Source organism: Emys orbicularis, chromosome 13 (genome assembly GCF_028017835.1).
Source record: "Emys orbicularis isolate rEmyOrb1 chromosome 13, rEmyOrb1.hap1, whole genome shotgun sequence".
Classification (NCBI taxonomy): Eukaryota; Metazoa; Chordata; order Testudines; family Emydidae; genus Emys; species Emys orbicularis.
In genome coordinates, this window is record NC_088695.1 from 5,845,083 (window position 1) to 5,871,259 (window position 26,177).

At 51.5% G+C, this 26,177-nt stretch overlaps 1 protein-coding gene across 1 annotated transcript in view; it reads right to left on the minus strand.

The window, feature by feature from the left end:
- Window positions 1-1,308, minus strand: part of LOC135888153 (zinc finger protein 721-like) — a 202,873-nt gene extending 201,565 nt beyond the window's left edge. The window contains exon 1 of the mRNA XM_065415965.1: window positions 1,234-1,308. The gene's annotated coding sequence lies outside the window, so the exon portion shown is untranslated. The remainder of the gene's footprint in view (window positions 1-1,233) is intronic.
- Between the last annotated feature and the right edge of the window lie 24,869 nt (window positions 1,309-26,177).

The window sequence follows — 26,177 nt, forward strand, 5'->3', positions numbered from 1 at the left end:
ATCATCCTTGAGTGCTCCTTTAGCATCTCGACCGTCCAGTGGCCCCACTGGTTGTTTAGCAGGCTTCCTGCTTCTGATGTACTTTAAAAAAAATTTGCTATTACTTTGCTATTACTTAGTCTTTGGCTAACTGTTCCTCAAATTCTTTTTGGACTTCCTAATTGTATTTTTACACTTCATTTGCCAGTGTTTATGCTTCTTCTATTTTCCTCATTAGGATTTAACTTCCACTTTTTAAAGGATGCCTTTTTGCCTCTCACTGCTTCTTTTACTTTGTTGTTTAGCCACGGTGGCTCTTTCTTGGTTCTCTTACTAGGTTTTCTAATTTGGGGTATACATTTACATTGAGTCTTTATTATGGGGTCTTTAAATGTTTCCATGCAGCTTGCAGGGATTTCATTTTAGGCACTGTACCCGTTAATTTCTGTTTAACTAACCTCCTCATTTTTGTGTAGTTCCCCTTTCTGAAATTAAATGCTACACTGAAATGGAAGTACAATATTTATATTGCAATCGATATATTTTATAATTATATGGTTACAATGAGAAACTCAGCAATTTTTCAGTTCTCGTAAACTGAAAAATTTAGTCTGATTTTAAGTGTTTTTTAAGTGAGGTGAAACTTGGGGGTACATCAGACAAGTAGCCTGAAAAGCCGCTGGACTAGATGACTTTCTAAGCCTATGATTCTCTGAGTTGCTGAGCCGGAAGTAACCCAAAGCTAGTTTGTACCAACTGTTGCTAAAAATAGGCACGGTATGTTTATACGTTTTCAAGCCAAGCTCCACACCCAGGGTAAAGTGGTGTGGCTCCAACAGGGCCCGATCCCCGGCTGGCGTCAATCAGCTGTAACCGCACTGGAATCAATGAATCCAGATTCCATCTGGTGTGAATCGGCCACAGCTCCACTCTGACCTGGTGGGAGCGACCCCGGTTTGCACGAGCCGAGGGTGCAGCTGCAGGCCTGGGGAGAGGGGGGGTGCAATGCACACACACACACGTTTTGCACAGGTTCCCAAGGAGCGCCTGGCAACGTGAACATCCACGCCTAGCAAATAAACGTGCCGCCGGCAGGAAAAAAGGGAGGAAGGCGCAGGCATCAATCGACCCCGCTGAGCGGATTTTTCAGCCTCAAATCGCCAGCCAACGGCTCAGGGGGGTGGGATGGGTTAACCAAAGTCTGCAGGGGGAGGGTATAACCTTGGTGGGGTGCAAAGGGAAGGTCTCTCTTACCTTCGCTCCAAGGGGTGTCCTCACTGGGGAGCAGGGGGCTGCTCAGCGGGGATCGTCCGGGGTCCCCCCTTCTTTGCTGGAAGTTCTGCTTCCCTAGGCGGGGGTGTCCCGGGCAGGTTGGGGTTTGCAAACTGGGGGAGCGGGGGGGGGGGGATGCTACTCCTGGATATTCACCTCGCCCGGCTGCAGCCAGAGCTCGGGGGGCTCCTGCAAGGGACAATGCAGAGCTCCCACCAGAAGCAACAAAGGGTTACTGTGTAGAGCAAATCACTTCCTGCTCCTGCGTGACGCCCTTCCCCGGCTCCCGACAGGGTCCTAGCGGCGAACCGATCGCATTGCGAGCCGCCCTGGACCCGAGCCTCCCGCCCCTGCCTCGCCTAGCCAGGGGCAGCCTCGCCCCGGCCCTCCCTGGGCTGCTGCAGGGGACGCGGTTCTGGGTGCCCCTGGCCCCGGGGGCGATTCGAGCTGTAGTTAAGGAGCCTGGCCAGGTGCAAATGTTGCCAGCGCCTGCAGGCCTCCGTTTGCTGCGTGGCTGGTCCTGAACCGGCTCGTGCAAAGGGAGGATCTTCGGTGCCCAGGGCTTCGTTTGTGCCCTGGCACCTCTGGGCTCGGCAGTTCATAGCCCCGGCACCTCTGGGCTCGGCAGTTCATAGCCCCGGCACCTCTGGGCTTGCAGCGTCAGTTATGGATGTTAAAAAAAAAAAATGACTTGAGCCCAGGGCTCCTCTTTCATTACAAATTAAGCCCTGTCCTTGACATCTGCAGAGCCTGCTCCCCTCTCTTGGGATGGCCAATAATAACAGTAAAGGGGGCAGAGCGGATGTGGGCAAAATCTGGGCAGGGGCTAAACTGACTGCACAGGAAGAACCGACAGCTGGAGGCAGGGGGTAGGAGTCAGGGTTGAGGCACTGCCAGGCAGTGGCAGCAGAGAGGGGGAAAGCCCAGGATGGGGCAGGGCAGAGGGGTAAAAGTTACCCCCAAATGGGGCCAGCCAGCTGCAATGGTTGCAAAAATAGGGTATGGGGATCATGTCCTCCAGCCCTGCTTCCCAGGGCTGTTTTCTTGAAGGCGCAGGACGTCCCGTTCTCTAGACAGGGCGGCTCTTCCCGATCAGATACGATGCATTGAGCTGCTAAAGGAGACTCGAGTCAGTGAAATAGTTTACCAAAAAATAATAATGGTCACACGTGTTTTTAGCATTTAAAAGAATCCATCACCAGATTGTATTTCTGTGTAAAGCCTAGGGTGACCAGATTGTCCCGATTTTATAGGGACAGTCCCGATATTTGGGGCTTTGTCTTTTATAGGCGCCTATTACGCCTGTTTCAATTTTTCACACTTGCTCTCTGGTCACCCTAGTAAAGCCCCACAGCAATTTGCACATTTGCCTTTGCTGTTGTTCTGATTGCCTGGATTGAAAGGCCTTTTTCCTGTAACCCACTGCAAATGGAATTTTGCTCCTTTAAATTATTTACTTTTTAAAATGATATTTTTGGCCACTGTCAGAAGACAGGCCCCTGGGCCAGATGGGCCATTGGGCTGACCCAGTATGGCCGTTCTTATTACTCTTCGCACTTCGTCATTTACCTTCATTAACATTGCGCAGACGGATGTCCTTGTGCAATTTAATTTATATTTTTAATAGTAAATCATTGAAAATATTAATAGTTAATATTAATAGTAGCTTCAGCCATCACAAATCACAGAGTTTCTGGTCTAATGCTTCCTGTTTATATTCTGACACTAGTTTTTAATTCTAAATGTTCTTTCTTTCTTTGGGATCATATGACTTCAAGGCTGACTGATTTCCTGTGTTGGTGTCAAAATTTCTTCAGTTACTTTTGATCTACCAAAAGGGATTGTCTTTGTCAACTGTTATTCGCTTCTCCATCCGGCACCCTAATGCTTTTGCACATCACCACATGTGTGTAGAACTTGACTCCCAGATATTCACTAGACCGGCAGTGCTCAAACTTTAGCCACCCGAGGACCCCCATTATGATTTTAAACATTTTGGGGACCCCCAAGCCTCCCACTGAGCCCTTGCTCTGCCCCCTTCTCCGAGGCCCCGCCCCTGTTCACTCCATCCCCCCTCCCTCCGTCAGTCACTCTCCCCCACCTCACTCACTTTCACCAGGCTGAGGCAGGGAGGTTGGGTGCGGGAGGGGGGGCGGGATCTGGCAGGGAGTTTGGGTGTGGGGTGCAGGCTCTGGTTCAGGCACTGGTGGTACCCCCACTTTTAGGGAACTTCTGTCCCTCTTGGTAAGGGACCATTCAATCTAAAGTGGCCCGTTAACACCTCTGTAGTCTGAGAACAAAAAGGGGCCTTAGTAGCTTATAGGTGGTTGTAATAAGCCATAACTCCAACAGAAGTTGGTCCAATAAAAGATATTGTCTCTTGTCTCTCTAATATCCTGCAACCCACACGGCTAAAACAATACTGTTTACATTTCTATAACATTCAATTCTGTTTTGGCCTTCCAGTAACATGTGCCTCCCCCTCCCCCTTTGTAATTGAAAATGTATTAACCCCCCCCCCCCCCCATCCAGTGCAAACACAGCCAGTCCTTTGTTGTCTACACATAGATGTTGATTGATTGTTCTACGGAATTGTTTGTACTTCTAATTGCAGATTTTAATTTCATAACCTTCTATGTGTGCTACGTATTTTGCCATGATACATCGCAGGGCTGTTCCTTATTATGACACGTTTAGTGTTTTGTCCGCCCAAAATCGAAGATTTTTTATAATGAATTATCCTGATACTCCTGGCATTGGTCAGGTGTGTGGGGGAATAGCGCTGACCTCACCTAGTCTCGGGGCTGAAGCCCCGAGCCCCGGTGCCTCCTCACCCCCATGGGGCTGAAGCGGGGAGCAGTGCGGGGCTCACGCCATGAGCCTCAGCACCCCCCCCTCCTGCGGGGCAGAAGCGGGGAGCAGCACGGGGCTTAAGCCCAGAGCCCTGGTGCCCCCTGCAGGGCTGAAGTGGAGTGCGGTGCAGAGCTGAAGCCCTGAGCCCCGGCACATCCCCCCATGGGGCTGAAGCCAGGAGCAGTGTGGGGCCTCAGCCTTGAGTCCCCCAACCCCCTGCAGCCGGGAGCAATGCAGGGCTGAAACCCTGAGCTCCCCCCGCCTCCCTGAAGCCAGGAGCAGCGGGGCTGAAGCCCCACTGCCACGGGCAGAAACCTTGAGCCCATGGGCAGAGTTGAGGGGGAAGAAGGGTGTTGCCCCTCCAAACTGCAGTGCCTTATCCAGAGTGGGGAGTCTTGGGGGCAGCCCCCCCTTCCCCCACCTCCTCTTCTTCCTCAGCCCCCCTCAGGCCCTACCCTCTGGCCAGATCCTAGGCAGGATGACAGAGCTAGGCAGTGAGGGGCAGCTGTTCCTCTGGCGGTGGTGCCCTGGAGTGGGCAGCCGTGGCATCCCCCCATCTGCTCCTCAGCTCCCAGCCTCCTTTGACTGCTCACGCAGCCGGTCAGAGCTGCCCAGGCAGCTCCGGGCCCAGCAGAGCCCTCGGGGAGTAGCCACCGGCACACAGCCCCAGACAGGTGGGTGGCCTGATGAGGTGAGTCAGGGGCTGGAGGTGGCCCTCCCTCCCTGGACCCTGCTGTGCAGAGCTGGCCCGAGCCCTGCGGGTCCTTGGCCTCCCAATAGAAATCAAACTATGCCTATGCCCCAGGGTCCCACCCCTGGCCTGAAGAGTTGTCCCCTCCCCCCCCCCGCCACTGGGCCCTGGAGTTTTTCTAGCATGTTGAGGAGAGCCTCAGAAAGAAAAGGGTTGAGAACCCCTGGTCTATGCCTAGTTGACTGATTGGTGAAACTAAGGCCACGTCTACAACATTAAGTCGACCTAACTTACGTCGGCAGACAGCTGCCACGGTAATTCCATCGCTCGTGTTGGCGGTGCGCGTCCTCACCCGGAGCGCTTGTATCCAATGCACTGTCAGTGTGGCATGGCTCCTGACAGCCCGTGACAGTCGAAGTAAGCAACGCAGTGTCTACAGCTACATCGACCGTGACTGCACTACTTGGGGAGGCGGTGTTGCTAAATCGATGTAGAGTGGCACCTCAGTGGGAGCCAAATAAGGTAACCAGGTGTCCAGTTTTCGACCAGAACACCCGATGGAAAAGGGACCCTGCTGACTCCGGTCAGCACTGCCAATCAGGCCGTTAAAAGTCCAGTCGGTGGTGCTGTGGGACTAAGGCAGGCTAGTCCCTACCTGTCTTGGCACCACGCTACGCCCCGGAAGTGGCCAGCAGGTCTGGCTCCTAGGTGGTGGTGGGGAGACATGGGTACCAAGGCTAATGGGAGCTGCGGGGGTGGTGCCTGCAGGCAAGAGCAGCGCGCAGAGCCGCCTGCGCGCCTCCACCTAGGAGCCGGATCTGCTGGGGGCTTCTGGGGCATAGCGCGGAGTCAGGACAGGCCACTGCACTACTGACTGGGAGCCACCTGAGGTAAGCCCGAGCCCCAACCCTCTGCCCCAGCCCTGAGCCCCCCCAAATCCAGAGCCCCCTCCTGCACCCCAAACCACTCATCCCTGGCCCCATCCCAGAACACACCCCCCCAGACGGAGCCCTCACCCCCTCCCGCACTCCAACCCCCTACCCCAGCCCAGTGAAAGTGAGTGAGGGTGGGGGAGAGCAAGCCACTGAGGGAGGGGGAATGTGGTGAGCAGGGGGCAGGGCCTCGGGGAAGGGGCGGGGCTAGGGTGTTCAGTTTTGTGCAATTAGAAAGTTGGCAACCCTAGAGCCAAATTGAAGTGAGGACACTTCCCCAGCTAGGTTGGCTCAAGGCAGCTTGCGTCGCACTAACCGTGTAGCGTACTTCCGGCCTACGTTGCCTTGTCTGCACTTTGTTTTTGTAGTGGGACGGCTAAAGCATGTTAATTACCCCATGGAAAAACAGACATTTTCTTAGTAGGATCCACTGTGTTTTTCACACACTGAGAAGTTGAATCCCTACGTCAAGTGCAAAAGTTAACAGCTTCTGAAGTTGCCAGTGTCTCATAAGTGTGGCCATAGCGGGTCAGACCAAAGGTCCATCTAGTCCAGTGTCTTGTCTTCCGACAGTCGTCAATGTCAGGTGCCCCAGAGGGAATGAACAGAACAGGGAATCATCAAGTGAGCCATCCCCTGGCGTCCATTCCCAGCTTCTGGCAATCAGAGGGTAGGGACACCACCTTTCTGGGGGGTTTTCTATTCTGATGGGCAGCTCCTTCATGTCTCTCATGACATGTATGTACAGCGTCTAGCACAACAAGGCACTGGTCTTGGGCGGGACCTGGAGGTGCAGCTCTAAGACAAATCATCATGTTCGTAAATGAAATGTGACACATATTCATGGGTGGCGGGTATCACAGGCCAGGGGAGGCTAAGACTCCCCAAACAGCCAGGCATGGCCCTGCCCATGGTCCTCCCCAAGGCCCCCTCATGGGTTCCCTGCTCTTCCCCCAAGGGGCCAGCCAGCCAGCAGGCTGGGACTCGGGGCGGCTGGGGCACGACTCCTCCGGTCACAGTGAAGGGGGAGGCCTGGGGCCCTGGTGGGGAAGGGTGATGGAAGGGGCGGGGCCTCGGGCAGAAGGGGTGGGGCTGGAGGCTAGCCTCCTGGAACAGGTGGTTCACATGCTGCCCGTGCCCGTATTTCGTCGTCCGTAAAGAACCAACGGGGAACAAATTGTGGCATGAGGATCAGGCCTAATAAAATGTGCACGTGCGTGTACACACACACACACACACACACACACACACACACACACACACACACACACACCCCAGCTTAGGTGGGAAAAGCACACCTCAAAGAGGTTTCCTTGACAGCCTCTGAATCTATTCAAGGCCATTTCTACTCATAATTCAAGACCAAGGACACTGGGAGTTTGAGAAACTAAATTCTACTTTCTAATTTCAAAGCAAGAAATAAAAAGCTCCCCCCTGACCCTCCACCCAACGCCCAGCTCAGTGCGGTGCATTTCAGCCCCAGCCCAGCCCAGGACAGTGCTACCCCCAGCTCCCACAGGCCTCAGCAACAGAGCCAACATTTTACAGCGGGCAGAAAAGTGCAGAATCTCTGGGAGAGACGCCGGGATCTAGTCACAAATGCTCCGAGAACAGGAAACCCAGGGAAAGCGGTTTCATGGGAGCCAGAGAACAGGGTAAACTGACAGCAGCGTCGGCATCTCTAGTCCCAGCCGAGGCTTTTATCCCCGTGGGGGTGCACCTGGTGGGTGGGGCAGAGACAGTCTCCCCCCACAGGATGCTGTGCTAGACGGGAAGGGGTGACCAGGTGGGCTGTCAGCTTGCTTGTCTCTCCAGCCTCGGAGATGGAGGTAGACCTGTCTTCAAGGCTAGTCAGACCTACTGATGTCCCCTGCTTCCTTCTCAGCTCTGCACAGCCTCGTCCTCTGGGGAATCAGATGACCTCCCTCCACATCGCTCAACTTGAAGCATCATTCGTTGCCCTTTAGGATTAAGGGATGGCTTCACCCGCTGCTTAGATGGCATTTCCTGTCTCTCTTTTGCCCAGGTGCAGCGAGTTAACAGTTCTCAGCCTCAGCTGTCTGGCTCTCCAGAGCAAACCTTACCGTTCCCCCCGTCTCCCGCCTCCCACCCTGACTGGATCCCATGGCACTGCAGGGATCGATCAATAGCTTCCTTCTCCATATCACTTGCTGCCTCTTGAACTGCGACCCTCACAGTCACCCATCAGTGTGTATGTCGATACTTATTTATAATGGTCATTGTTCAAACACCACTAAGGTCACATGGCGAAGGGTGGGGAAGCAGTAAAAAACAAATGAGAAAGGACTGTTCTGGCAAATGCTCCTTTGTCAGAGGCAGGTATCCAATAAATCCGCTGTACATCCTACCAAGCCAAACTAATATCCAAGTATGTGATCCAAACGTCTTCAGGAAAGAGAGAAACCCAAAAGTACAAGGGATGAAAATCCAATTTCAAGTTCACATCAGTTGAAATCCAAGAGCATGTTGCATCTGACTGAAATACAGGAGACCAATTTTGCCCGTGTTCCTTTTCAAATTGGCTGCACCTACTTCACTTTGTGCCTCATTAGTTGTATTATTTACAACATTTTAGCACCATCATAATGAAAGGAAAACAAACAAAACAAAAAATCCCCCAAACTTGCTGTCTGCAACCAATCTGAACTTTGCAAGGAAAAAAGCCCTGAAGCAGAAGCCACTTTATCAACAGATGGAAACTGGGATTTCAATTCAGAAGGATCACACCGTGTCTGGGATTCAATTGCATTCCTCTTCCAGGTCTGTGACACTTTCATCTCCAGCCCTCAGGAGTCTGATTTAGGATCAAAGAAATCAAAGTGCATGGAGAGCCAACACTTTGGGAGGTGGAAGGGTGGAATGTGGGGAGGATAAACAATCCGTGAGCTAATAGGGGGGTGGGGGGATCAACATGGTGATGGAGGGAATTTCTCTGACTCATCCCATCACCCTCCAGTAACCCACAGGCTGAGTCAACACATTTTTCTGTCCCTGCTCCAGCTATTTTAGAATCTATTCAATTCTGCTTCATAAAATACAAAAGGTAGAAATATAAATGCTCTTCAGCACAAGTGAGAGCGAGGTAAGAATCACTTGGAATGACACAATCTGTCCCGACAAGGGGGAACTCGGTGCCTGTAACCATCACATCTCTAAAGGAGGTGCTGCTATAAATGAGATCATAGAATCATAGAAGATTAGGGTTGGAAGAGACCTCAGGAGGTCATCTAGTCCATCCCCCTGCTCAAAGCAGGACCAACCGCAACTAAATCATCCCTGCCAGGACTCTGTCAAGCCAGGCCTTAAAAATCTCTAAGGAAGGAGATTCCACCACCTTCCTAGGGAACCCATTCCAGTGCTTCACCACCCTCCTAGTGAAATAGTTTTTCCTAATATTCAACCTAAATCTCCCCCACTGCAACCTGAGACCATTGCTCCTTGTTCTGTCATCTGCCACCACTGAGAACAGCCGAGCTCCATCCTCTTTGGAACCCCCTTTCAGGTAGTTGAAAGCAGCTATCTAATCCCGCCTCACTTTTCTCTTCTGCAGACTAAACAATCCCAGTTCCCTCAGCCTCTCCTCATAAGTCATGTGCCCCAGCCCCCTAATCATTTTCATTGCCCTCCGCTGAACTCTCTCCAATTTGTCCACATCCTTTCTGTATTGGGGGTCCAAAACTGGATGCCATACTCCAGATGTGGCTTCACCAGTGCTGAATAGAAGGGAATAATCACTTCCCTGGATCTGCTGGCAACGCTCCTACTAATGCAGCCCAATATGCCATTAGCCTTCTTGGCAACAAGGGCACACTGCTGACTCAAATCCAGCTTCTCGTCCACTGTAACCCTCAGATGTTCAGGCTCAGTCAGGAACACTGGCAGAAGTTTGACCCGGATCAGAGGGAAACGTGCTAGCTAACCCCAGTTGAACCCAGACCATATTTCCTACCCTCAGAGGCTGATGCTCCCAGGGCTGAGGTGGGATTCCTAGGCCTCTAGCCTTTTCTAGGCCTCTTTCAAGGGCTGTATGGAAATCAGTCCCTGTCAATGCCTGAGCATGGAAGGGGGCAGATCAAAGGGGCAGAAGGGGTGAACAACAGGGAGCAGAATCTCTAAGCCCATCCCTTCCCTCCCCTCTTACTCCATCATCCCCAAATACTAGCGAGTGCCAGCCTAGCGCCCCATCTGGTTCCCATCTACACAAGCCCCAAACCTTCAGTCTTCCAGTTTCCGGGTCTCCTAATATTTCATTCCCCAGAACCCAGCACCCTGGGGGACTGGTAGAGGGAAGTGGACACATTGTCAGCTGTCAGGGACACGTCCCTTGCAGGGAACAGCTCCAGGTAGTGGAGTGGGAGTGGGCGGCAGGGGATGGATCACTTGATGAGTGCCCGTGCTGTTCATTCCCTTCAGGGGCACCTGGAATTGGCCACTGTCGGAAGACAGGATACTGGGCTAGATGGACCTTTGGTCTGACCCAGTCTGGCTGTTGTTATATAGGCAAGTTGGGGAGCCCAGCCCGGGGCTGGTGGAAGATGGGGGTGGGGACAGGTGTGTAGAGTGAAGGTGGGGCCTGGCCCAAGTGTCCTTCTCCTCATCTCCATGGCAGGGGGATCCCGGCTGGGAGGGGAAGGGAGAGGGGGGAACTTCAGCCAGGCAGAGGGAGCGGTTGGAGGAGTTTCTCTCTCTCCCTTCCCCCACCTGTGGCCCACCAGCTCAGCAGCCAGGGCTGCAGCAGGGAGGAGGGGCTGATCGGGGCTTCTCCTCCTCTGTCTGGGGTTTGCTTAGACCAGGCAGAGCCAGTGGGTCACTGACCAGCTGCTGCTGGATCCTCACCCCAGTGATGGGCAGCTGGACACTTGGGAGCCAAATGCCCCAGATACATGTGGGAATTAGGACAGTGGTTGGCACTTGTAGAATTTCCTGTGTGAAGTCTCTGAGGTCTGATATCAGTTTAGTCTATGCTACAAAGTTTTGCCAGCATAGCTATGAACATAAGAACATAAGCACGGCCACACTGGGTCAGACCAAAGGCCCATCTAGCCCAGTGTCCTGTCTTCCGGCAGTGGCCAATGCCAGGTGCCCCCAGGGGAATGAACAGAACAGGGAATCATCAAGTGATCCATCCCCTGTTGTCCATTCCCAGCTTCCGGCAAACAGAGGCTAGGGACACCATCCCTGCCCATCCTGGCTAATAGCCATTGATGGATCTATGTTGGCGAGGAGTGTGAAAAAAATCATACACCCCCTAGACAACCTAGCTATCCTGGCAAAAAATCCCAGTGTAAGCACAGCTAGTGCTTCCGTGGGCTTAGCAAAGGTCCTTCCAGGAGGTGGTTTAGCCATTTCAGCAGATCTCCTTCTGTTGGCTTAAGCTGCGTCTCCACTAGGACACTCTGCCAGCAGAGATATACCGGCCAAGGCTCTGCAGTGTAGACAAGCCCGTTAACTCTGAAGGATTTTCCAAGCTAAGGACATTTAAGAGGCATTTTCCCTGTATAGATTTGCCGATGGCTGGCACAATCAGACCCCGAGTTATAGCTGCTCTAGGGTGACCAGATAGCAAGTGTGAAAAATTGGGACAAGGATGGGGGGTTAATAGGCACCTATATAAGACAAACCCCCAAATATCATGACTGTGCCTATAAAATTGGGACCTCTGGTCACCCTAAGCTGCTCCCACATTCAAGGTTTCTGGGCCATGTGAAGTCTCTGATGCGTAGTAAGGTTTGAGCTCTGATTGAAACGTTTCCCACAGTCGAGGCATTTATAGGGTTTCTCTCCGGTGTGGGTTCTCCTGTGCCTAATAAGGGTTGAGTTCTGATGGAAGCTTTTCCCACAGTCAAGGCATTTATAGGGTCTCTCCCCTGTGTGGATTCTCCGGTGTGAAATAAGGGTGGAGCTGTCGCTGAAACTTTTCCCACAGTCCAAGCATTTATACGGTTTCTCTCCCGTATGGAAGATCTGATGTTTAATAAGCTGTGAGCTCCAGTCAAAACTTTCCCCGCAGTCTAAGCATTTATAGGGTCTCTCTCTCGTGTGGATTCTCTGATGCGAAATGAGGTTTGAGCGGCAAATGAAACTTTTCCCACAGTCCGTGCACGTGTAGGGCCTCTCTCCCGTGTGCAGTCTCTGGTGCGTAATAAGATCTGAGCTCTGATTGAAGTTTTCCCCACAGTCAGGGCATTTGTAGGGCCGGTCTCCCGTGTGGAGTCTTTGATGCGTAATAAGGTTGGAGCTCTGATTGAAGCTTTTCCCGCATTCAATACACTTATAGGGTCTCTCTCCCGTGTGGATTCTACGATGAGAAATCAGATTGGAGGTTTGACTGAAGCTCTTCCCACACTCCGTGCATTTATAGGGTTTCTCTCCGGTGTGGGTTCTCCGATGAGAAATCAGATTTGAGCTCCGATTGAAGGTTTTCCCACACTCAGTGCATGTGTTTTTTCTCTCTTCCGCATGGATTCTCTTCTGGGCTGAGGTTTCCTTGAGGCTTTTATATCCTTCCTCACAATTAAGGGTCTTACCCACTCTTTTCCTCGGTTGGTTGCCCAGCCGCTTCTTTGACTTGTGCTGTTTCCCCCAGTTTTTCCCCTGCTCGCAACTCTGGGGAAAATTCCCCTTGGATCTTTCCAATAAGGTCCCCTGAGATGCCACTTGCTCAGGACCTTCCCGCTGTAGATTCTCCTCCTTTTTGTCATTCTCCATCCCATCACCTGCTGGAATAAAGAGAAAGAATTCAGACATGAATCATTCCCCGTGCTTGGGTGAAAGGAAAGAATGAGGAAGAGTGAAGAGGGGAAACACAACAAGTGTTGGGGAAATTGAGAAAGGTATAATTTACTGAACCATCTGTAATTGTTCTTTCTCTGAAGTGGGCACCAGGAGCTCCATGATCCATTATAACTGGGTTACATCTCCACATCATCCAAGCATAGAGGGGACGATGTGTGTGAAAGACAGAGAGAAAATAGTAGTAGAAGAAGAAGAGCCATCACTCTTGAAAGATGAGGAAGAATAACCCTGTTGTGGTCGATCACAGGGCAGGGGGATGAGATCCTACATCTGTCAGCCAGGGTGGGTGGGTGGGAAGCCATACGTGACATTCACCATGATGATACAACTGATTAGGCCACTGTCATAAATATAAAGTTCTGTTTTTAAGAATCTGATTGGGTTTTTAGTGTCCTAAAAACCCAAGGGTCTGGTCTGGTCTGTGCTCACCTTGGTTACCTATTCAGTTGGTATATTATTCTCAAGCCTCCCCAGGAAAGGGGGTGAAGGGGTTTGGGGGGATATTTTGGGGAAACAGGAACTCCAAGTGGTCCTTTTCCTGAATCTTTGTCTAACTCACTTGATGGTGGAAGCAATACCATCTCAGGGCAAGAACTTTGTGCCTTGGGGAAGTCTTTAACCTAAGATGGTGGAATATAAGCTTAGGGGGTCTTTCATGCGGGTCCCCACATCTGTACCCCAGAGTTCATAGTGGGGAGGGAACCCTGACAGCCACGCTGATGACTGCCTAGGAAGGAGTACTGTGGAAAGGGATCTGGGGGTCATAGAGGATCACAAGCTAAATATGAGTTAACAGTGTAACCCTGTTGCAAAAAAAGCAAACATCATTCTGGGATGCATTAACAGGTGTGTTGTGAGCAAGACACGAGAAGTAATTCTTCCGCTCTACTCCACGCTGATACGGCCTCAACTGGAATATTGTGTCCAGTTCTGGGCACCACATTTCAGGAAAGATGTGGACAAATTGGAGAAAGTCCAGAGAAGAGTAACAAAAATTATGAAAGGTCTAGAAAACAAGACCTATGAGGGAAGATTGAAAAAATTGGGTTTGTTTAGTCTGGAGAAGAGCAGACAGAGAGGGGACATGATACCAGTTTTCAAGTACATAAAAGGTTGTTACAAGGAGGAGGGAGAAACATTGTTCTCCTTAACCTCTGAGGATAGGACAAGAAGCAATGGTCTTAAATTGCAGCAAGGGCGGTTTAGGTTGGACATTAGGGAAAACTTCCTGTCAGGGTGGTTAAGCACTGGAATAAATTGCCTGGGGAGGTTGTGGAATCTCCATCATTGGAGATTTTTAAGAGCAGGTTAGACAAACACCTGTCAGGGATGGTCTAGATAATACTTAGTCCTGCTGTGAGTGCAGGTCCCTTCCCGTCCTATGACACCTGCTGGCCACAGCCCTGACATGGGTGAGATGAGGCAGAACTGGGAGAGCTCATTCACAACATGTTTATGGGAGTCCCCGCTTTTTGCTTCACTCTCTGATTGCTTCTGTGTCAGTTTGATTGATTCATCTGTTCGGGCACCTCTCGTGATTTCCCTTTCCTTAAAGCCCTGGAGATCTGGAACCCACGGCTCTTCCCCTCGTTCCAGCCAGCTGATCAGGCCACAAGGTTCCTAAAAGGGGGGGGGGGGGACATTGGTGCCTGACCCGTGGCCCTGAGCCTGAGGCCCCGCCAAACCCCTGCCCTCGCATCGTCCCCTTCTGCCCGAGCCCCCACGCTGCCTCTTCCCCCTAGACCCCGCCTCCCGCTTTTTCCTCTCCACCCTCTCACCCTGTAGCTCACCCTTATGGCTAGTAAAAAGAGGCAGGGCATAGCCCCCTGGCCACCTCTGTTCTGGTGCCCCTGACCAGTCACTGAGCCCCCTTGGGACGGGAAGAGGGAGATGTGCCTTTGACAGATTTGGAGCCGCTCTGTAATAAGTTATGAATATTATATGTTCTCTTTTTCTGACAGTTGTAAGGGTGGTGGCTGCAAGACTACAAGGGGTTAATTCAAGAAAGGCTTGGTTGCAGGTACACAGGAAGACAGTGACTTCAGATAACCACCCTTTGCACTCAAGATATGCTTGTGACAGAGTGCTGGAGGCTAATAAGTGATCACTTAGGCACCCATAGGTGCTGACTTTTGGTTTTCCCCAGGCATGCTCCTCCCTGAAGCCCTGCCCCCACTCTACCCCTCCCCTGACACCCCACCCTTGCTCGCTTCTTCCCGCCCTCGCTCCGCCCCTCCCCCGAGGCCCCCACCCGCCCATCATTCACTGCTCTCAGCCCTCCCCCAAGCACCTCCCCCAGCCTCTAAACAGCTGATTGGCAGCCCTGCACACCCACAGCGTCGGCGCCTTTATAGGCACAGATTTGTTCCCCAGGAGAAGACTGATTGGGGAATATGCGGCTAATTAGCCGGTCAGTCTGGGGACTGATGAACCAATTAGCCATCCGTAGAGGGCTAGGAAAGAAGACACAGGAAGGACATGGAGAGGGGCAGATGGGATGGTTTGTGGGGTTTAGATGAAACTCCATTTGGTTTTCAGGAGGCTGTTTGCAGTCACAGTATTCGCTGCTGCTCACTAGTTCCTGAAGGGAAGAACCGCGGGCCTATTTCTAACCCCCAAGTGCCCAGAGCCCTGCCCAGGGATGGAGCTAGTCCCGGGAAGGGAGGGGAAGAGGGATTCTGTGTGTGAATGAGAATTCAGACAGGCAGGTCAGGACAGTTCTTCTGACACCTTGAGATCTGGAGGGGATGGAGCTAAATGAGCATCTCCACTGGGTTTCGGACTCCTCCATCCTATGGGAAGGGGTGTGGAGATCTGTCTCTCTCACTCTGGATCTGAGGATTATCAGGTCCATGCCCCTGAAATTGAAGTGGCCAGGGAAGACCCTGAGAAGAAGCTGATCTGGCCACATCCTAAACCCCTCAGCTTCCAATAACCGAGGCGACAGGAACCCCTTACCTGGTGAGGTCACCGTCTCATAGTTCTCCTGCATGACGTCCCTGTGGAGGGCTCTCTGAGCGGGGTCCAGCAGAGCCCCCTGCCCCTGGGTGAAATACACAGCCACCTCCTCGAAGGTCACCGGCCCCTGAAACAACAAGAGACTCCCACTCAGCACCTGCTGCCCCAGCCACAATCCCACTAGTCACAGGGGAGGAGGGCCAATAAAATGGAAGCTCGGGGGGGAGGGGGGACAGCGTAGCAGAATCCCACCCCCACCCTGCTCAGAGCAGCCAGGAGGCTTCAGGGTGGGGAGAAAGAGAGAGCCCCTTGTCTCCCCCCCACACCCCTCCCAGCAGATGGTGGAGGGCAGGGGCCTTCCCGTTTATCACACACCTACTAGCCACAGGCTGATACAGGAAGTGGAGCCGGCGGAGAACTGGAAATATCAATCATATCATATTTCCTCTCATACATGAGCATTTCCACTTCCTCTTATTTATCACCTAGGCCCCTCGCATTAGAAGACAGACAGGTTGGATTTGTCATACCTATGATGACTTGAGGCTGGTTTACAAGCTTGGGTATCGGTACCATGATTGCCCTGTTATCCCCCTCCCACTTCCTGGTTAGTTTAAACCCCTCACGGTTGTTCTAGCAGCTCATCTGTCGCCCAGGAGTTCGGTGACCCTACCACTGAAAGAGAGGCTGTCAGAACCGTATGGCCTCCTCTCTCCATAGTCTGCGCTGTGACTGCTAGTGCGGATGCATGGGTGTGACTCAGTATCATATTGCCTCTGTATAAATCCATGGTACGCCCGCATCTGGAATACGGCGTGCAGATGTGGTCGCCACATCCTCAAAAAGATATATTGGAATTGGAAAAGGTTCAGAAAAGGGCAACAAAAATGATCAGGGGTATGGAACGGCTTCCGTATGAGGAGAGATTAATAAGACTGGGGCTTTTCAGCTTGGAAAAGAGATGACTAAGGGGGGATAGGATAGAGGTCTATAAAATCACGACTGGTGTGGGGAAAGTAAATAAGGAAGCGTTATTTACTCCTTCGCATAACACAAAAATGAGGGGTCACCAAATGAAATTAATAGGCAGCAGGATTAAAACAACCAAGAGGAAGTATTTCTTCACACAACGCACAGTCAACCCATGGAACTCCTTGCCAGAAGATGTTGTGAAGGCCAAGACTATAACAGGGTTCAAAACAGAACTAGATAATTTCAGGGAGGATAGGTCCATCAATGGCTATTAGCCAGAAGCTGAGAATGGGCGACACGGGATGGATCACTTGATGATTCCCTGTTCTGTTCATTTCCTCTGAAGCACCTGGCACTGGCCATTGTTAGAAGACAGGACACTGGGCTAGATGGACCTTTGGTCTCACCCACTATGGCCGTTCTTATGTTCCCCCCTCACTGTGCATTGTTACTTCTCAGGGAGGGGGGAAGGGATTCGCATCCTTCTTGAAATAGGACACGCAATGCGGTGACTTGTGGAGGGAAGCCAAATAAGCATCAATGAACTATCAGAAACTAAAACCACTGGGGGATAATTAATGCAAATCCCTAGACTGATAAACGAGTGTAAAAATACCACTCTTACTGGTGAAAATTGCATACCCGGGGTTAAAGAAACAAAGAACTGAGCATTGTAAAAAGGGGGAAGGGTTTGAAGGACTTTGAAACCTACCAGCGTCTCCATGTGGAAGGTGGGTGATGGCTGATAAGACAGGCCTGCGTGTCAGCTGTTTGACAGTGCTGGGGAGTTCAGGTTAGGACCTGCTTTCTGCTTAAAGGTGGAACTCTTCTAATCACTCTAAAATCTGCATGGGTATTCGGATTGTCTTGACATTTGCTGTGCGGCATGGAAACGTGGGGGCGGCTTAGTGACCTACATTTAAGGTTGTTTGATTATGTGGTTCCTGAGATACATCTCCCCCACCACCAATAAAAGTTTTTCTTAAGGTTCAGGGATTCTACCAACATTTTTTTTTTGCACAGCCTAGGGATCAAACCAGGGCTCTGCTCTGGCACAAAGGTCTCCTTCACTTGAGAGCTACTTCAGCAAGCGCATGACGTCCACTACCCCTTTGGGTCAGCAACATTGAAAATTGTATTCACCAAAGAATGTCTAATAAGCATCTACCTAACCGCTCACACGGCGCATGCACACTGGCTTGTCCCAGCTCCTTCAGAACAGTTGTAACCGTCACGGGGATGTGTCACTTGGGGTGACCGGACACTTATATTGTCAGCTGCAGCCAGCTCCTTATTGGATTATTGAATTAATAAACAATTAAGTAATTAGTAACTTCAATTTGTATCACATTCAGTCATGTTAATTTGATCAAATTTCTAAAAAAAATAACAATCTGACACTGACGTATTTTTAAATATTTTTTTGGCCTTTGAAGAAGGAATTGGGAGCCACAAATAAGTAGCTGGAAATAAGGAGCCAATTTTAGCATCCTAACAGTTCTACCAATTAAATACCTACCCCAGTGGCTCTCAACCTTTCCCGACTACTGTACCCCATTCAGGAGTCTGATTTGTCTGGCGTACCCCCAAGTTTCGCCTCCCTTAAAAACGACTTGCTCACAAAATCAGACATGAAAATACAAAAGGGTCACAGCCACTAATCCTGAAAAAATGGCTGACTTTCTCATTTTTTACCATATCATTGTAAAATAAATCAATTGGAATAGAAACATTGTACATCCATGTCAGTCTACAGAGCAGTATAAACCAGTCATGGTCTGTGTGAGATTTTAGTTTGGACTGACTTCGCTGGTGCTTTCTATGGAGCCTGTTGTACCACTAGGCAAATATCTAGATGAGTTGAATTCCCCAATGGAAGGCGTCTGCGTACCCTCAGGGGTACATGTACCCCCGTTTGAGAACCACTGGCCTAGCCCATGTGTTTGAAACCCTCTGGGCTTCAGCTTCTACTCAGCTTTCCCATATGTGCCTGTGGACTTGGGTGCTAATTCCATTGTTTCAGCCACTCAATTACAATGCTTTCTTCAGTGTTATTCTGAATGGAAGGCAGGGGCCAGGCCTGCCCCATAACAAGGTTTAGCCCAACCCATAACAGCATTTACACCTTAATCAACTCAAAGTCACCTCTTGATTTTCTTTTCGATAAGCTAACAGGTTAAGCTCTTTAAGGGCAGGTCTACACTGAGAACGCTGCATAGACACCATTGCAGCACTTTAATGAAGACGCTCTAAGTGGACAGAAGAGAGCTCTCCCTTTGCCTTAGTTAACCCACTTCTGCAAGAGGTGGAAAGTAAGTGCTGTGTACACGGGGGCGAGGTCGCTATAACCATGTTGATCGGGGGGGATGGATTTTTCAGCCTCTGAGTGACGTAGTTAAGAACATAAGAACGGCCATACTGGATGAGACCAATGGTCTATCTAGCCCAGTGTCCTGTCTTCCAACAGTGGCCAATGCCAGGTGCCCCAGAGGGAATGAACAGAACAGGGAATCATCAAGTGATCCATCCCCTGTCGCCCATTCCCAGCTTCTGGCAAACAGAGGCTAGGGACACCGTTCCTGCGCATCCTGGCTAATAGCCATTGATGGACCTATCCTCCATGAACTTACCAAATTCTTTTTTGAACCCTGTTGTAGTCTTGGCCTTCACAACATCCTCTGGCAAGGAGTTCCACAGGTTGACTGTGCATTATACCGACAGAGGTGTGTTGTGTAGACCAGACCTAAGACTTTTGCTATAAAGCACGTTCTCCGGCCCCTGAATCTTTTCTGCATGCCTTTCCAATTTTGCCAACATCCTTTTTAATATGTGGACACCAGAATGGCAGGCAGTATTCCAATACCAGTCTCACCAATGTTGCAGAAAGGTAAAAGCAGTTTCCTATTCCTACTCACTGCTATTTAAACATCCAAGGATCGCATCAGCCCTGTGTGCCACAGCATCACACTGGGAGCTCATGTTGAGTTCCTTATCCACTACGACCCCTAAATCCATTCCAGAGTCACTGCTTTCCAGGAAACAGACCCCATTCTGTAGGTATGGCCTACACCAGCGGTTCTCAACCAGGGGCACACATCTCCCTGGGGGCACCCAGAGGTCTTCCAGGTGGTACATCAACTCATCTAGATCAGTGTTTCTCAACCTGAGGGTTCTGACCCCCAGGGGGGTCACGGGATGGATTTAGGGGGGTTGCAAATGCAGGGCCGGCATTAGAGGTGGCAAACAGGGCAATTGTCCAGGGCCCCACAAAGCTAAGTTACATGTTTCAGCTCCAGGTGGCAGGGCTCAGGCAAAATCTAGAAGCCAGGGTGGATAGGTAATATCTCTTATTGGATAAACTTATGTTAGTGAAAGAGACAGATCTCTTCGTCAGCTCAGGCCCAGCCTTAAGTTGAAGCACTGTGCGTAAACTCGAAAGCTTGTCTCTGTCACCAACACAAGTTGGCCCAAGAAAAGATATCCTCATCCACCTGGACTTATTGAGGTAGGCCCTACACAAACACAGAACAGACCTCTGCCCTTTGTGCCTTTGAAAATCACCCCCTAAAATCCTAGTGTAGACAAGGCCTTTAAAAATATAACAACAGAATAAAATAACATAACAAAAATCGTGAGCTAGCAGGCTTTGTCCCTTTGTAGTTTGCTTATAGAAAGAAAGAGATCTTGGAGTTGTGGATACTTCCCTGAAAACATCCACTCAATGTGCAGCGGCAGTCAAAAAAGCGAACAGAATGTTGGGAATCATTAAGAAAGGGATAGATAATAGAGGCAATATGATATTTTCTGTCATATGTAAATCCATGGTATGCCCACATCTTGAATACCATGTGCAGATGTGGTCGCCCCATCTCAAAAAAGATATATTGGAATTGGAAAAGGTTCGGAAAATGTCAACAAAAATGCTTGGGGGTATGGAACGGCTTCCATATGAGGAGAGATTAATAAAACTGGGACTTTTCAGTTTAGAAACGAGATGAATAAGGGGGGATAGCGGGGTGTATAAAGTCATGAGTGGTTTGGAGAAAGTAAATAAGGAAGTGTTATTTACTCCTTATACCACAAGAACTAGAGGTAACCAAATGAAATTAATGGGCAGCAATTTTTAAGCAAACAAATGTAAATATTTCTTCACACAACGCGCAGTCAACGGGTGGAACTCTTTGCCAGAGGATGTTGTGAAGGCCAAGACACTAACAGGGTTAATAAAAGAACTAGATAAATACCCGGAGGATAGGTCCATCAACGGCTATTAGCCAGGATGGGCGGGGATGCAAAACCAAAATCATATTCCACTTGGTCGGGCATTAGCTGACACTGGAGGAGACTAAAGCAGCTTTGTACAAATTGTTACGTTAATAAACACTGTTAATACAGTGGGGTTTTTTCCCCAAGCCAGATCTCCAGCTGCTCTCCATCAGCTCCATTAACTTCCCCAGAGTTATGGAAATTCACCAGCCCCTGGAGTTTGCAAGGCACAGGCACTTCGCACCCCTACACTGCACAGGGATGTGAAAATTCACTCGTGAAATATACACACACACACACACACCCCGGCCTAACCCTCTTCCCCTTTCTCGCCCATAGAGGCGTAGTGGCTGGGAAGGTTTCTTTTCCCTAGACTTACTTGGTGCTGTCCCTGCAGGCAGAGGCCGCTCGGCTGGGATCCCCAGCTCTGCGCGGGGCGGGGGAAAGGGGATTTGGGACTCACTCACCCAGACCGCAACAACAAAGAGTTACTGTAGCGACCGGGGGGGGGGGCAAATCGCATCACTTCCTGCTGCCGGGCCAGCGTGACCCCCGCCCAGCTCGCGTCTGGGTCCTAGCGATAAACTGCCTCGCTCCGCAGCCCAGAGGCCCTGGGACTAGGGGGGGCCCGGCTTGAAGGGGTTTCCATCCTATCCAGGGTTTGCAGTTTGGGTCAATGGCTCTCAGCCCCCCCCCTGTACAAGTTGTTCCAGTGCCCCTGCTGCAGCGCCCCACGCTCCACCCAGCCCCAAGCCCCCCTGCCTTTTTGGGGGGACACTAGGGTGACCAGATGTCCCGATTTTATAGGGACAGTCCCGATTTCTGGGTCTCTCTCTTATATAGGTTCCTATTACCCCCCCACCCCCTGTCCTGATTTTTCACACTTGCTGTCTGGTCACCCTAGGGTGCGCCCCCCCGACACACACAGGCAGCCCATCCCAGCAAGTCCCCAGCCTCCTGCAGTCCATGACTCAGAGTCTGGGGGTGATCTGCAGGATTCCCCCCCGGGGGTCCTGCTTTGGGGGCCCGTGTGCAGAACGGGGCCCTGGTTTTTTTGCACAGAGAGGGAAGCTGCGCTCGCTCTGTTTCTTGTTTATCTTCCTGGGTCAGACACCGCCTCCTCCTCCATGGTGAGCGGGGAGCCCGGCCTGAGCAGCTGTTGCTCCAGCTGGGGAGAGACCGGTATTAACCCCCCTCTGTGCCCAACCCAGGAAGTGACTTTCTCCAATGGCTGGAACCAGCCCCTGGGGCAGCCCCGATCTCTGCCCATACCAGCCCCGAGCTGGAGCCTGCAGGTGTTGGAGAGAGACCTGGGGAAAGAGCTGGAGCCAGTGAAAAACTGCTATCTGCTGTAATTTCCTACCAATAGCAATTACTGATATTAAACTGCTATTGGACTTAATCGGCTACTGGTATGGGGGTAGCAAATTGTAACCAGTAGCAGTTTCTGATACGTAAGGTTGTGCTTATTTGCTGACTCGTCCTAATTTGCTAAAACGTGGCAGTGGTGTGGGATGGAACCATAAAGTCTTTGGCTTCCAAACGACCCTGCCTGGTGCACAGATGTATTGATACCTCTGAACAGGGTGAGGTCATTGAAACATCCTTTCTTTTGCAGCTTCGTTTCCTGTGGTGTCAAAACTAGAAACGCAGGTGTCATTGCTAAAAGGACTAGCAAATACTCACGGGTGCATATTTTCAATGAGGATTATGCAAATATAAATTAAATAGCACATCTGCACAAGAACAAAGCTAAATGATGACGTGCTAAGAGTAATTCAGGAAATCCAGCAGCAGATAAGACAAGTTGGTGAACTGCTCGGAGACTCTATGCAATCAGATACACTGATGAGCGATTCTTTGTTTCTAAGGGGGTATATGTAAAATGTTTCACTAATCAAGTCTCCTGCAGTAGGTTACATCCGATAGAGAGGAGCTGCAGTGACTAGGCATTGGGATGCCTGTGTCTTTAAGAACCCAGCCCTGGGAAGCCCATGCTTAGAGGTGCTGTCTTAGAGGAGAAATAAAAAAGCCCCTCTGCCCCCCACACCCTATTTTTGCAAACACTGGTGTCTCAGTCCACCGGGGTAACGGTTCCCCCTCTGCCTCTCCCTGTGCTGGGGTTTTACCCTCTGGCAGCACCTCTCCCCTGAGCTTAACCCCAGCTCCTTTCCCCCCCCCATCCCTGCTTCCAGCTGCTTGACCCCCCTCCCCAGCCAGTCAATTTCCACTCCCAGGCCCTGGCCACCCCTCTCCTCCGATTTGCCCCCTTTGCGCCTTTTTAACCCCTGTTAAAAGCAGTCCACAGAATCTTATGCCAAGTAAGGGCAGGGTGAAGGGCAATGGCTTCAGCAGATGTTACCGAGCATGCTCAGTTCGTGTGTGCATGCTCAGCACACCCCAAGTAGCAAATTAAGACAGAGAGCAGTTTTTCACACTACACAGCAGACTAAAATAGAGAGCTGAGATGAAAGGGGCAGAAGGAGATGTAAGTAGGGTCAGAGGTTCCCAGTTCCTGCTGCAGCATCCCTGGGCAGATTAACTGTCCTGGGAACAAGGTGAGCAGCAGACATTGGAAAAGCCAGTTCCTGCCTCTGCTAAGTCGGGGCACTGCGCTGCCCTGGGGGGACAATTTCAGGGGTGATTCCCCAAAGCGGGTCCTTTGGTTCAGCTGTTTTCCCGCATTTAGCTCAGAGACTCTAGGCTTGTCGACACTACAGGGACAGCGCTGTAGCTACATGGGCAGAACCCCGTCGTGTAGACACAGCGTCCATCGTCACCTCCCCAGCCAACGTAGCAAGGCCAATGGAAGCATTCTCCCATCCACCTAGCTGGGTCTATGCTGGGGGTTAGGCCCGTGTAATGTCTAGGGGTGTGGATTTTCCACACTGCACTGAGAGAAGTAGTTGTGTCAGTGGTGCCCAAACTTTTCAGGGTCATGCCCCCCCTTACCCCTGTCCACACAACCCCACTGAACTGGGGCCAGGAGTGGGACCGTGGCTTGTGGGAGTGGGGGTGGTGCAGACAGGAGTAAGGGGGGGCCAAAGTTGGGGCCACAGCTGGGGGTGGGTCTTGGGCCAGGAGCAGGGCTGGGAATGGGGCCAAGTTTGGGGGTGGGGCTGGCTGGGTGGCACTCTCTCCCCGTCTCCCTGTGGGGCCTCGACTGGGACAGGAATGGAGCCGTGGCCAGGGGGCAGGGGTGGGGCCAGGCAGGGCCGGCTTTATGAACTGCAGGGCCCGATTCGAATACCTGGCGGCGGTCCGGGGCTTCGGCAGCAGGGGGTCCGCTCTGAGTCTTCCGCGGCACCGAAGGACCCCCCGCCGCTGAAATGCCGCCAAAGACCCGGAGCGGATCCCCCCCCCCCCGCTGCCAAAGTGCTGCCAAAGACCCGGAGCGGGCCCCCCCCCCCCCCCCCGCTGCCAAAGTGCTGCCAAAGACCCGGAGTGGACCCCTCCCCGCCACCGAAGACTCGCCCACCCACCCCCCGCGGGTGCCGGGTGAGTAAAAAAAATTTAAAAATTAAAAAGGCGCCTAAGGTGCGAGGCCCTCTTAGGCGTGGGGCCTGATTCCCGGGAATCGGGTGAATCGGCCTAAAGCCGGCCCTGGGGCCAGGAGCAGACCCGCAGCCAGGCTGCGGTGGGGGCTGGCAGCCGGGCCTGCCATCAGGTGCAGAGCCAGGGATGGGGCTAGGCACAGGGCCAGGAGCTGGGGCTATGGTTGGGGGCGGGGCCGCAGCAAAGCTGGGGGCAGGGCTGGATGGCGCTCTCTCCCCGTCCCCCGTGGGCCCCATCACGCCCTGCCTGAACAGTCCTCCCCCACAGTTTGGGGACCTCTGAGCTCTGTCAACCTATATTTTAAGTGTAGACCAGTTAGGTTTAAAATGTGGGTTTAGTCCTGGTGGGTCTGCGCTGGAATAAAGCGACCACGAGTTTTCTCAGCGTGGCCAAGTCTAGAACCTTTATCTGCAGGGCAAGAAACCTGGATGGAACCTGGCTGCGAGACGGACTCACGCCCCTCCTGAGACCTTCCCCATTGCCCTGACAGGCTGCATTATAATGATCACATTTTGCTCCTGATCATCCCATCTGCTGTTTTAATTTTGAGGGTATAAACGAGCCCAGAGAGTCTTCTCCAGACCCTGTCCCTGAGCCTTGAACAGTTAAACATGATTTGGGGTCCTGAGTACAGAGATCTGGATTTGCTTCGGCCCGTGGCAAGCGACAGACAATTCATGCCAGACTTTGGGGAGATTATTCATTCAGATACACAAAAAAAAAGAAAAGAAAAGAATCAAAACATAGAACATTGTGAAATCGAAACGGAGTGCTTATGAAAAATGAACTGAATCCAACCGCATTCCGTTCCCCGTTCCAGAGAGAGGATCCCAGTTAGAATCACTGATGCGGTCAAACAGCCCTTCTTGGCGGGGAAGAAAGGGTTCGTTCTGTGCCTGCGTTTGCACTCGCATGCTGGGAATGGTGGGAACTTTCCCTGCTTTTGACAAAACAGGCAGAGAGAAGTGGAGGAGAGAGGGGATAGGAACGGGGTGGTGGTGGTGGTGGGGAAAGTACATCTTTTATAGCTGCTCTCAAGACACAAGTTCAACAACTGAGCTCCCAGTTGGGATAGGCCCGCTAGACCCCATTTAGGACAACACGTCCTCCCCGGGGCCGAGGAAGTAAAATATTTGTCACGATCCATTGCAGCTGTGTTGTTTCTCCTCCCCTTCCGAGCACCGAGACGCCACTCTTTGATGACCTCTCTCTTCAAGGTCATGATGTAGGGTTTGTCTACGCTAGAAGTGGGCCGTAGACACTACCTACGCTGCTCCCATCGCTGTAGTTAATCCGCCTCGGCAAGAGGCAGTAGCTAAGTCAATGGAAGAATTCGTCCGTCGGCCTAGCACTGTCTACACCGGCACTTAGGTCAGTTTAACTACGTTGCTCGGGTGGATTCTTTCACGGGAAATAAAGTGTGAGCTTTGACTGAGGCTTTTCCCACACTCGGTGCATGTGTTTTTTCTCTCTTCTGTGGGAATTCTCTGCTGGGCTGTGGTTTCCTTGAGGTCCCGACAACCTCCCCCAAATGTAGTGGATTTAATAACTTTCTGCCCTGGCTGCTTCCCCCGCTGCCCCTCTGACCTCTCCAAGAATCCAGGAAATGTTCTCTCTGGAGCTTTCTAAAAATACGCCATGTGCTTCCGTTTCCTTATAACCTTCCTGCTGTGGATTTTCCCTCCCTTGTTCTTCCTTAACATCCCATCCCCTGCTGGGATAGAGAGAGAATCCCGCCAGGAGTCACTGTCCCTGTCCTGCCTGGGGACAATGGAGATTCTTTCTCCCCCCTCTCGCGGACATCAGGGATGTCCCCAAAAGAATAAAAGCCTCAGCTGGGACTGGAGATGCTGGCACCGCTGTGAATTCACCCCGTTCTCTGG